Source organism: Micromys minutus, assembly GCF_963924665.1.
Source record: "Micromys minutus genome assembly, chromosome: X".
NCBI lineage: Eukaryota > Metazoa > Chordata > Mammalia > Rodentia > Muridae > Micromys > Micromys minutus.
In genome coordinates this window covers 30,520,317-30,529,555 of record NC_137970.1, presented here as the reverse complement: position 1 = coordinate 30,529,555, position 9,239 = coordinate 30,520,317, and the positions used below count along the sequence as shown (strand labels likewise).

General features: G+C 44.3%; 1 pseudogene across 1 annotated transcript; it reads left to right on the top strand.

Annotated features, from left to right (window-relative positions):
• Positions 1–7,408: 7,408 nt before the first annotated feature.
• On the top strand, positions 7,409–8,274 carry LOC308414848 (cysteine-rich protein 2-like; annotated as a pseudogene). The gene has a single exon. The product of its transcript is annotated as a cysteine-rich protein 2-like (transcript).
• The last annotated feature ends 965 nt before the right edge of the window (positions 8,275–9,239 follow it).

Sequence of the window (9,239 nt, the reverse complement as noted above, 5' to 3'; positions counted from 1 at the left end):
GTTCTTGCTAAGTGTTCTCACTTGTGGACCTTGTGTGGTAAATGCTCTAGTCAAATTCATATGAGAGCTAATCTTTATAGTTTAATTGATGATTCTTAAGCAACAGTGTCAGCCCCTGGAGACATCACAAGGATTTGAGATGGGACCTTGCTCAAGAGGGTAATGAAAGGACAATATAAACTCCATTTAAGGACTAGGCCTGATTTTTTTAAAAAGCCTTAAGGCACCAGTTCCAGGAACAGACTAAGTCCCAGAAACTAGCCCTTAAGGCACTAGTTCCATGAATAAACCGTAAGTCCCAGAAACTAGGCCATAAGACACCAGCTCCATGAACAGACCTTAAGTCCCAAAAACTAGGCCATAAGACACGAGCTCCACAAACAGACCATAAAAATCCAGAACAAGATCATAAACAACCTCCCAAAGAATTACCTGGGTATAACCAAAAAGATGGGGAAATATGTTATCTCAGAATGGGTCATCTGCTCTGGGCAGCCCTATCTCATCCAATGGTAAAACCTTCATGACTGACCACCTGTGGCCCCTTAGCACCCAGCAATGAAAATTTAGATTACCTAGTTCTTCTAGAGAGGTCACCCTGGTTCCCTATAAGAAGGCCTGTGTACCTTTGTCTGGGGTCACCATTTGGAGAGTGGTTGACCCCTGCATGTTGGGTGTTTCTACAGAATAAATGCTCTTTGCTCTCTTTGATCTGGGATCTTCCTTCAGTATTTTTAACCCTACAATATGACCATCTCTCCTGTCCCCCCTACACACTTAATCCTGACCCCTCATTTCCCTCCCCATCCCCTCTTCTACCCAGGTCCCTCCCTCCATCTGACTCTCTCATTATGACTATTTTACTCCCTCTTCTAACTGAGATTCAAGCTTCCTCACTTGGGCCTTCCTTTTTGTTTAGCTTTTTGGGTCTGTGGAGTGTGACATGGTATGGCTAATACATTTATTATTTTTATGGCCAATATCCACTTATAAATACATACCATGCCTGTCCTTTGGGGACTGGGTTACCTTATTCAGATAATATTCCTAAGTTCCATCCATTTGCTTGCAAAAGTCATGATGTAGTGCACAGACATGAGTGTAAGCAAACATACACATAGAAGATTTTTAAAGGGCTGATGTTTCTTGTGTTGTGACACAAACCTTTTGATACCATAAGATGGGGAGTGAGGGGTTGGGTACCTTTGGCAAATTGTCCCAAGGTATACCCATGAGAAATTAAGCCACACAACAGATCAAGTGTAAGAGGTTTATTGTGGGAAGAGAGAATAAAAGGCTGCCTCAGAGTGGAACATGAGGGAGGGATAGAGGCAGATAGGCAGGGACACGGGGAGAGGGACTGAAGGACCCTAGGGACTTTCACCAGCCTTGTACCCACCTGCCTCAGGTCAAGGCTAGGCCAGGTTCCAGGTTCCAGTCTCCTGCCTCAGGTTGAGGGTAGGCCAAGTTCCACTCTCCACCCACAGGAACATTCTTGAGCAGAAAATTCTCAGAATGCACTGACTGGTACTTGCTAGCCAATAAATTTAAAGGTCAATATGCTTAGCTAATAAGTTTGAACTGTAATGTTGCAGACGTAGTCTGTGCCCCCCAAAAGTATAAAAACTGATCGTAATAGCCATTGGTCAACTTCTAGTCACTCACCTTGAGGGACTGATTGAGGGACAACCCAATGTGCCAGAAAATAAACCTCTTGCTTTTGCATTGAACTCTCACTTGGGTCTCACTTGGGGGTGTCTCCCAGTAGTTAAGATTCACTTTGAGTCTTACAGGACAAGGAGAGAAGAGAGAGGAGTCAGAGAGAAGGGGAGGCATGGGAGAAGGTAGAGAGAGCAGAGAGAGAAAGAAACACTGGAGAGGATAAGGAGAAAGACTCAAGGGCAGAGAGAGATCTGAAGTGGAGGAGCTTTTATGTGCAACACAAATTTGGTACAGTTGACAGTAGCTTATGTCAGGAAACAAAATACAAAAAGTTTGTAAGGGGCATGGAATAAATTAGAGGAACAGCAAGCTTTAAATGCAATAAGAATAAGATGAGATATTCACGGTCATTTCTTTTCCCGGTGTATTAATGTAAATTGTTTATCAATTTTATGATTTATTCTTATTATTTTTAATTATATGTATGTGGATGTGGGTATGTGCATATGAATGCATAGGAGAGATGGCCCTGAGCAGATACTAACAGGGGATTATATACCTTGCAAACAATTGGCAGAACTTGAACAATGGTAACTAGGTAGGTACTACTCACATTTAGTGGAGCAAAACAACTTGCAAACTGACTCAGTATACGGTTCAGAACTTTCCCAAGGGGGGTCAGTTGAGAGTTACAGGTAGCTTTGTCAGTTTGGCTTGTAGCTGTTCCAGGAACTAAACTAGCTTTTTTTTTTTTTTTTTTTGGAAGGGTCTTTGGGGTTGAAGGTTTGTGGTGGAGTTTTCCCACCAGCTTTAGATGGACCCCCAACTCTGACCCTTTCGCAAGCATAAACACCTGAGTTTGGGCTCCAGAATTCACTCAAAACGGGAGGAATGATGACACATAGTTGCAATTCCAGCACTGGGGAGGCAGAAACCAGAAGATCCCTGGAGCTTACTGGCCAGCCAGTCTAGCCCTGCTGATGAGCTCCAGGCTAAGAAAAACAAACATAGCACTATCTAAAAGGAGGTAGATGATGTTGATATAAATGGAGGACATTCCTCCCAACACCTATACACACATGCATACAACAGTATCCATCACTGTCGTCTCGGCCTTGGACAGTGGAGATAGTTGAAAGTCAGCCTGGGCTATATGAAATCTTGTCTCAAATAAATAAAACAAAAAAGAAAGAACAGTGTCCAGGCCAAAAAATGTATCATGGGCCAGAAGAAAAGGAGGAGAAATCAGGGCCAACTCAGCATTATCCATCAAATGTCCTTAACAATTAACAGAAAACATACACGGGTCTTTCAATCGGTGATATAAACATTGGCGGTAATACTGCGGCCACACTCAATACAACCTAAAAAAGAACACACACACAAACTCTGGGGAAATCTAGGCCAGCAGTGTTTTCAAGGGACAAGAGAGCTAGCTATCTGCCCTACTTTATTTTTTTTTTATTCCTATCAGCCTTTACAAAAGAAGCCACATAGAAAGGCAGCCACAATACATGTCAGGCCCATCTATTAATTTTCCTCTGAATCTGTCTCTCTCCAGCAAATGACACAAATGATGAGACTTTGCCTAAGCCTTTATCAAAGCATGAATAAACTGACCTTCATATGCTTTGTCTGGTTAAAGCATATAATAGTCATTATTCTCTAGAGGAACATTAATATATGAGTGTATGTGTGTGCATTTGTGTGTATGTATGTATGTTCTATTATAGCATTTTTATGCTAATGGAAAAAACTCCTTCCATTAGAAAGAAGGAATTATGATACCCAGAATGTTAAAAAAAAGAAAAAAGAAAAAAAAAAAAAAAAAGCAAAATCACAAGTTCGGAAAAACTAGAATTTGCAAGCTGAAAGCTGCAAGATTTACCAGGCCCCTTGCCAGTGTTCTCCAAGTAGTAAACAACTGCTGGGGACTAAGACTCTGGAAGTCAAGCTACCTAAGAGGGTGCTGCTGGCACCTATTGAGCTGCCTGCAAGCTGTGCAGAAAGCTCCATGGCTGTAGAACTCTTGGGCTGTCACCAGTGTTGTAGTGAGCCTTTTAGTGATACAGTTGCTTCTGCTTCATTTATGCTCCTGTACAGCATCTGGCTGGTGCTTAACACCTTTCCTGTCCGGCTACCTGGAAGTCATTGCTTCAGATGCACAGAAAAGTTTGCAATTTAAGCATGAATACTGTCTATTCTGTTTGGTTGGAAACTGTAAGTAAGGTGGATATAGTGGCACACATTTAACCCTGGCACTTGGGAGGCAGAGGCAGAGGCAGGGGCAGAGAGGGAGAGGCAGAGGCAGAGAGGCTGAGAGATAGAGGCAGAGGCAAAGGCAGAGTAACAGAGGCAGAGTCTGAGAGGCAGAGGCAGCGGCAAGAGGCCGAGGCCGAGGTAGAGGCAGAGGCAGGGAGGTAGGGGAAGAGAGGCAGAGGCAGAGAGGCTGAGGAGAGAGGCAGAGAGCTAGAGTTAGTGGTGGAGGCAGAGAGGTAGAGGCAGAGCCAGAGGCAGAGAGGCTGAGGAGAGAGCAGAGAGGCAGAGGCAGTGAGGTAGAGGCAAAGAGGCAGAGAGAGGGAGACAGAGAGAGACAGAAAGAGAGAGACAGAGACAGAGCGGAGAGGTAAAGAGGCAGAAAGGCAGAGGCAGAAGCAGAGGCAGGTAGGTCTTTTGCCAGGTCTGGCCTGGCCTGTTAGGCATGACCTTAGTGGAGACAGAATGACACAGTTCCTGCCCCTGGGACAGGGCCAGTGGTGGTGGGCCTTCACAAGTGTCCATGACTGCCATGGTCATAATGCTTGCTTTTATAATAATGTCCTTATTTTACATTCCTCCTTACAGGAATGTCCTCCCTGTTAATGTTAATGACTCCGTGTTAATCAGAGAGAACACAAGTCCAGGAGGCGATGATGTGGCTAATGTCTCAGCAAAACTTAAACACTAGGACTTTCAGGACAGCCCTTAGGACTGTGGAAAAGAACTCTAAAAACACGCGTCCAATATATGTATATAAAATTTCTCAACTATGCAAAATACAAGGATGTAATATGAATCATGAGGGGCTTTGTGAATCGAAAGGAACAGATAGATGCAGCCACTCTATGAGCCAACTTGTCAGAAAGACACAAAGGCCGACTAATTCCTGGGCTCAAGGTCAGCCTGAGACTGGGAGTCCAGGCCCAGGTGTGGTAGAAATGTTAATTACAGGTCACACCCTGGTAGTTTGCATCTTTGCCTAGCAGAGGCAAGCAGTTCTCTGAGTTCTTTTGAAATGTTAAAAGAAAATGTGTGCTTGCTGTCTCCTAAGAATCCTACACAGAGCGTCAAAAGGGAACCTGGAATAGATAACTGAATTGATATGTAAATAAAAACTGGGCTTGGTCTGCAGGAGATGAACTAGCAGAAAGTTTTAGCAGTTCTTCAGAATTTTTCTCTAGAGAGAGCTGAGCTGTATGGAGATGTCTGGAGAGCAAAAATCAGCTATTCAAGAAGTTTTCTAACAGGATTTAGGTCGGAAGATCTGATTTAGGTCTGATTTGGTCGGAAGATCCAATAATTTTTTGAGAAGCTTCTCTGACTTTGGTCAGAAAACCCATGAGAGCTTTCAAGAGAACTTTTAGAACTTTTACTAGGAGCTAAGCTTTGAGAGAGCTGTCTCAACTAGAGAGCTTACAGAATAACAAGAAAATGCTGTTTAGAGCAGAGCAGAACCCAGGCGTGCGCGCTCTCACACACACACACATATGGCAGGGGAGAGAAGGAACACAATCTGGAAAGCCATCTCAGCAGAACCTAGTGCTTGTACCCATGATTTGCCTTGGAGTAATATTTTTCCCAATTCTCAAACACCCCTTCTCCCTGGAACCCCTCTCCAAGCCAAGGCTAGTCACTGGCAGATCTCTAACTCCAGGCCAGCCTGGTCTATATAGTTACTTCCAGGGTAGCCAAGGTTACACAGAGAATCCCGGTCTCAAACAAACACTGAAACATCAAAAAGAAATAAGTTTTCTTTCTCTCTTCATTGGGTGTGTATGTATGTCTCTCTGTTCTGTGTGCCTTATTTTTAGACTCATCTCTGACCTTTGTCCAGAGAAGCAGGTGGTTCTTGGCTCCATTTTCTGTGTAATTTCAAGGAGAAAGCATGTAAACAATTTACACATGATGCTGAGCGTCACGGTTCCTCCCTGTGATCCCAGCATTTGTGAGGACATTATGGTCATCCTCACCTACATAGCAAGTTTGAGACAAGCCTGGACTACATGTGACTTTATCTGAACAGAAAACACAAACAATTTGCATGTGACAACTATTCTTGGTGTGTATAAGAGCACGGCCTATTCATGTATACGGAGAATACTATTTAAAGAAAATGTCCTTGAACTTTCCCATTTCTTTCCTTGTCCTTCATGAAGTCACAAACCTGTTACCGAGTATCAAGTGTGCTGAGTCTGAGGAGTTTGTATAATATGGTGCGCTAAAATACCAATCCAAGCATTTCAATGAGTTACTTGTTTATACCAACAAATGTAGCTAGCACACGTGCACAGCCATTACAGGTCCACTTTTGTTCTTCTTCCTGGAACTCATACTGAAGGAATCAACCATGTGTGAGATCTTATGGCTGTTATAGCAGAAGAACAGCAAGGGCATAACCACGCACTATACCTTTATTTATTTTTTCTTCAAACAAAGAGCTTCTGCATCCCAGAAGAGTGCTGCCCACTAGCGCTGTATTAGTACAGTCCACTCTCGAACACTGTTACAGCTCCATTCCCGTGCTCTGTATATTAAAGCTTTTGTCTACAGGTATGACTTAGTGCTTGAGGGGGATAGGCAAGCAACAGATTCCTTCCCTAGGATGCACAAAGATTTGGATTCAATTTCCAGCTCTACAATACAAATAAGTAAATGAGGGTTGGTGGAAGAAGGTGGAGGAGGAAGGAGAAGCTACCATGGCTCAGGAGTTAAGGGAATGTGACCCTGAGGGCTGGCCACTTGGAGGTATGAGCAGCCCAGATGAAACATAAGCCATCTTCAGTAACTTTCGAGAGCTCTAAGCACTAATTTGAAAATATGAATCTTGAGGTGACAGCAGCCAATCACAAGATAGCAGACTAGACCACTGAAAACGGGGCCTATTTATGGTGGGAGTACTTCTTTACAACTTTCCTCTGTGAGAACCGGACAGAAGGATTTATAAACGGCCCACGCTCCTCAGTTAGGTAGAACTAATCCAACAACTAAAGTTGGTGAATTCAGTTCTCAGCCCTTTTCGCCCACCACCACCACTTGCAGTCTTGAGAACTCTTCCGAAGACACTTTCATTTGCAGAACCAAGGTCTGCCTGAAAGACAGCACTCGGGCCGCTTTCTTTCCCAACTGCTCCCATAATGAGAACTGATTTAAAAAAAAAAAAACCGTCAGTCCAGATGCTTTTGCTTTAGCCCCAGGATTTAAAAGGCAAGCAGTAGCGGGTACCCTAAAATCCGGGGCAGCTTCTGGAACATTTAAAAATACTCTTGCCCAGAAGCAAGGCCCCACTCAGGCAAAGATCAAGGCAAACCGGAATGGCTCCGTTCACCAATAAACAACGTACAAAACAAGTAACAAGAAAAAGCAGCACTCCACGAGACTGCCAGAGCAGTAACATTAAAAAAAAAATCCTCTTGAAAATTAGTTCTATAAAAGAGACGTTTGAAGAGCTGGGTGCAGATAAATACAAGAAAACGCCACACAACTGCCCATGACAGCCGAGAGAAACCAAGAGGTAAGGAAAAGCAGTTGGGAGAGGGTGAGGACCGATCGAGCACAGCAACCAGAGCTTCTGAGTGTGACGAGATCACGTACTTCGTACTTCGCCGAGAAGATGAGCTAACTGGGCAAGGACTGGCACGCATTCTGTTTGAAGTGCGAACGCTGCAACAAGACACCGAGTCCCGGAGGCCATGCCCAGCGTGATGGAAAGCCTTTCTGTCACAAGCCCTGTTAGGCTATCTGTGTGGACCCAAAGGTGTGAATATTGGGAGAGCTGGTTCCTACATCTAAGAGAAGCCCCCGACTGAGGCCCCTCAGGTCACTGGCCCCATGGAAGTCCCTGGGGTGTGAACTGAGGAGCGGAAGACGAGCGGGTCCCCCAAGGGTCCCAGCAAAACCTCTAGTGTCACCGCGTTCACTGGGGGAGCCCAACACATGTGTCCTTGATGCAACAAGGGACTGTATTTCGCTCAGAAGGTGACGTCCCTGGGCAAAGGTGACCCCAAGCGGGCATGCTGAGCGTGATGGCCAGCCCTACTGCCACAAGCCTTGCTATGGGATACTCTTTGGACCCAAAGAAGTGAACACTGGTTCTGGGGACGCTACATCTACAAGAACCTGGAAGGCACAGTTCAGCCTTATAGATTTGCAGATGCTGTCCTCAGGGTCCCCTATTTGACCCTGGGGGAAAGTGACCTGTTGCCTAGCCCTGCCTCAGTGTGTCTCGCCTGCAAATCCAGGACCCAAGTGCTAGAGAAGAAAGCCTGGGTAGGCCCAGAATTTCAGCCCCCTTTGTCTCATGTCCTATGTTGCCCATGGTTTACCTTCTGCCTGTGTGACTCCATAGCCCCATGAGCCCCGTGTTCCTGCATCCAGCACTATCTCTGTCCGCATGTCCACATGTCCCCACGTCCCTGATAGCTCTCCAAGGTGGCTTTCCTATGGTATCCCATCCCTTTGCCCACACCAGCCAACCAGTATTATATTTATACTCTGCTTGCCGGTGATGACATTGAGCTCACAGCATTCCCAGGGTGAGGGCACCCCTACAAGGAGCCCTCAACTGATTCCACACCACTCCCTACCTACCCTCACATGGTTCACAGCTATGGAGACGTGCTGTCAATAAATAGTTTGCTCTGGGGGGGGGGGGAGGAAAGAACAAGCAGCTGGGTACGGTGATGCACATTTTTAATTGAACAACTTTATTTTTAAAACAAAGATAAATGTACAGATTCTAAGCATTTTTGCATAAAAGTATATGAATACATTTTTGTCAGTACTTGATTTTTTTTAAAGGTTTGATAGTATGCATTAAAATCTTACTAGTTACAATGAGCATACAGTACATGTAAAACAAGTTGTAACCTGGAAATAGTCAAAGTTTTCTTGGTGTGTAAAGATTAAGCATAATGATTTTTCTTTTCTTTTTTTTTTTTTGGTCTTTGTTTTTCTTGAACTTTATATAGTCTGTGAGTTGTTTCTGGGGTGTTCAGAGCTTTCTGGGGTTAGTATCCAAATATCAGTGACTGCACATTATGTCTGTTCTTTTGTGACTGGGTTACCTCACTCAGGATGATATTCTCTAGATGCATCCACTTTCTTAAGAATTTCATAAAGTCATTGTTTCTGATAGCTGAGTAGTATTCCATTGTGTAAATGTACCACAATTTTTGTATCCATTCATATACTGAAGGACATCTGGGTTCTTTCCAGCTTCTGGCTAGTATAAATAGAACTGCTATGAACATTGTGGTGCATGTGTCTTTGTTGTATGTTGGAGCTTCTCTGGGGTAAATGCCCAGAAGTGGAATAGCTGG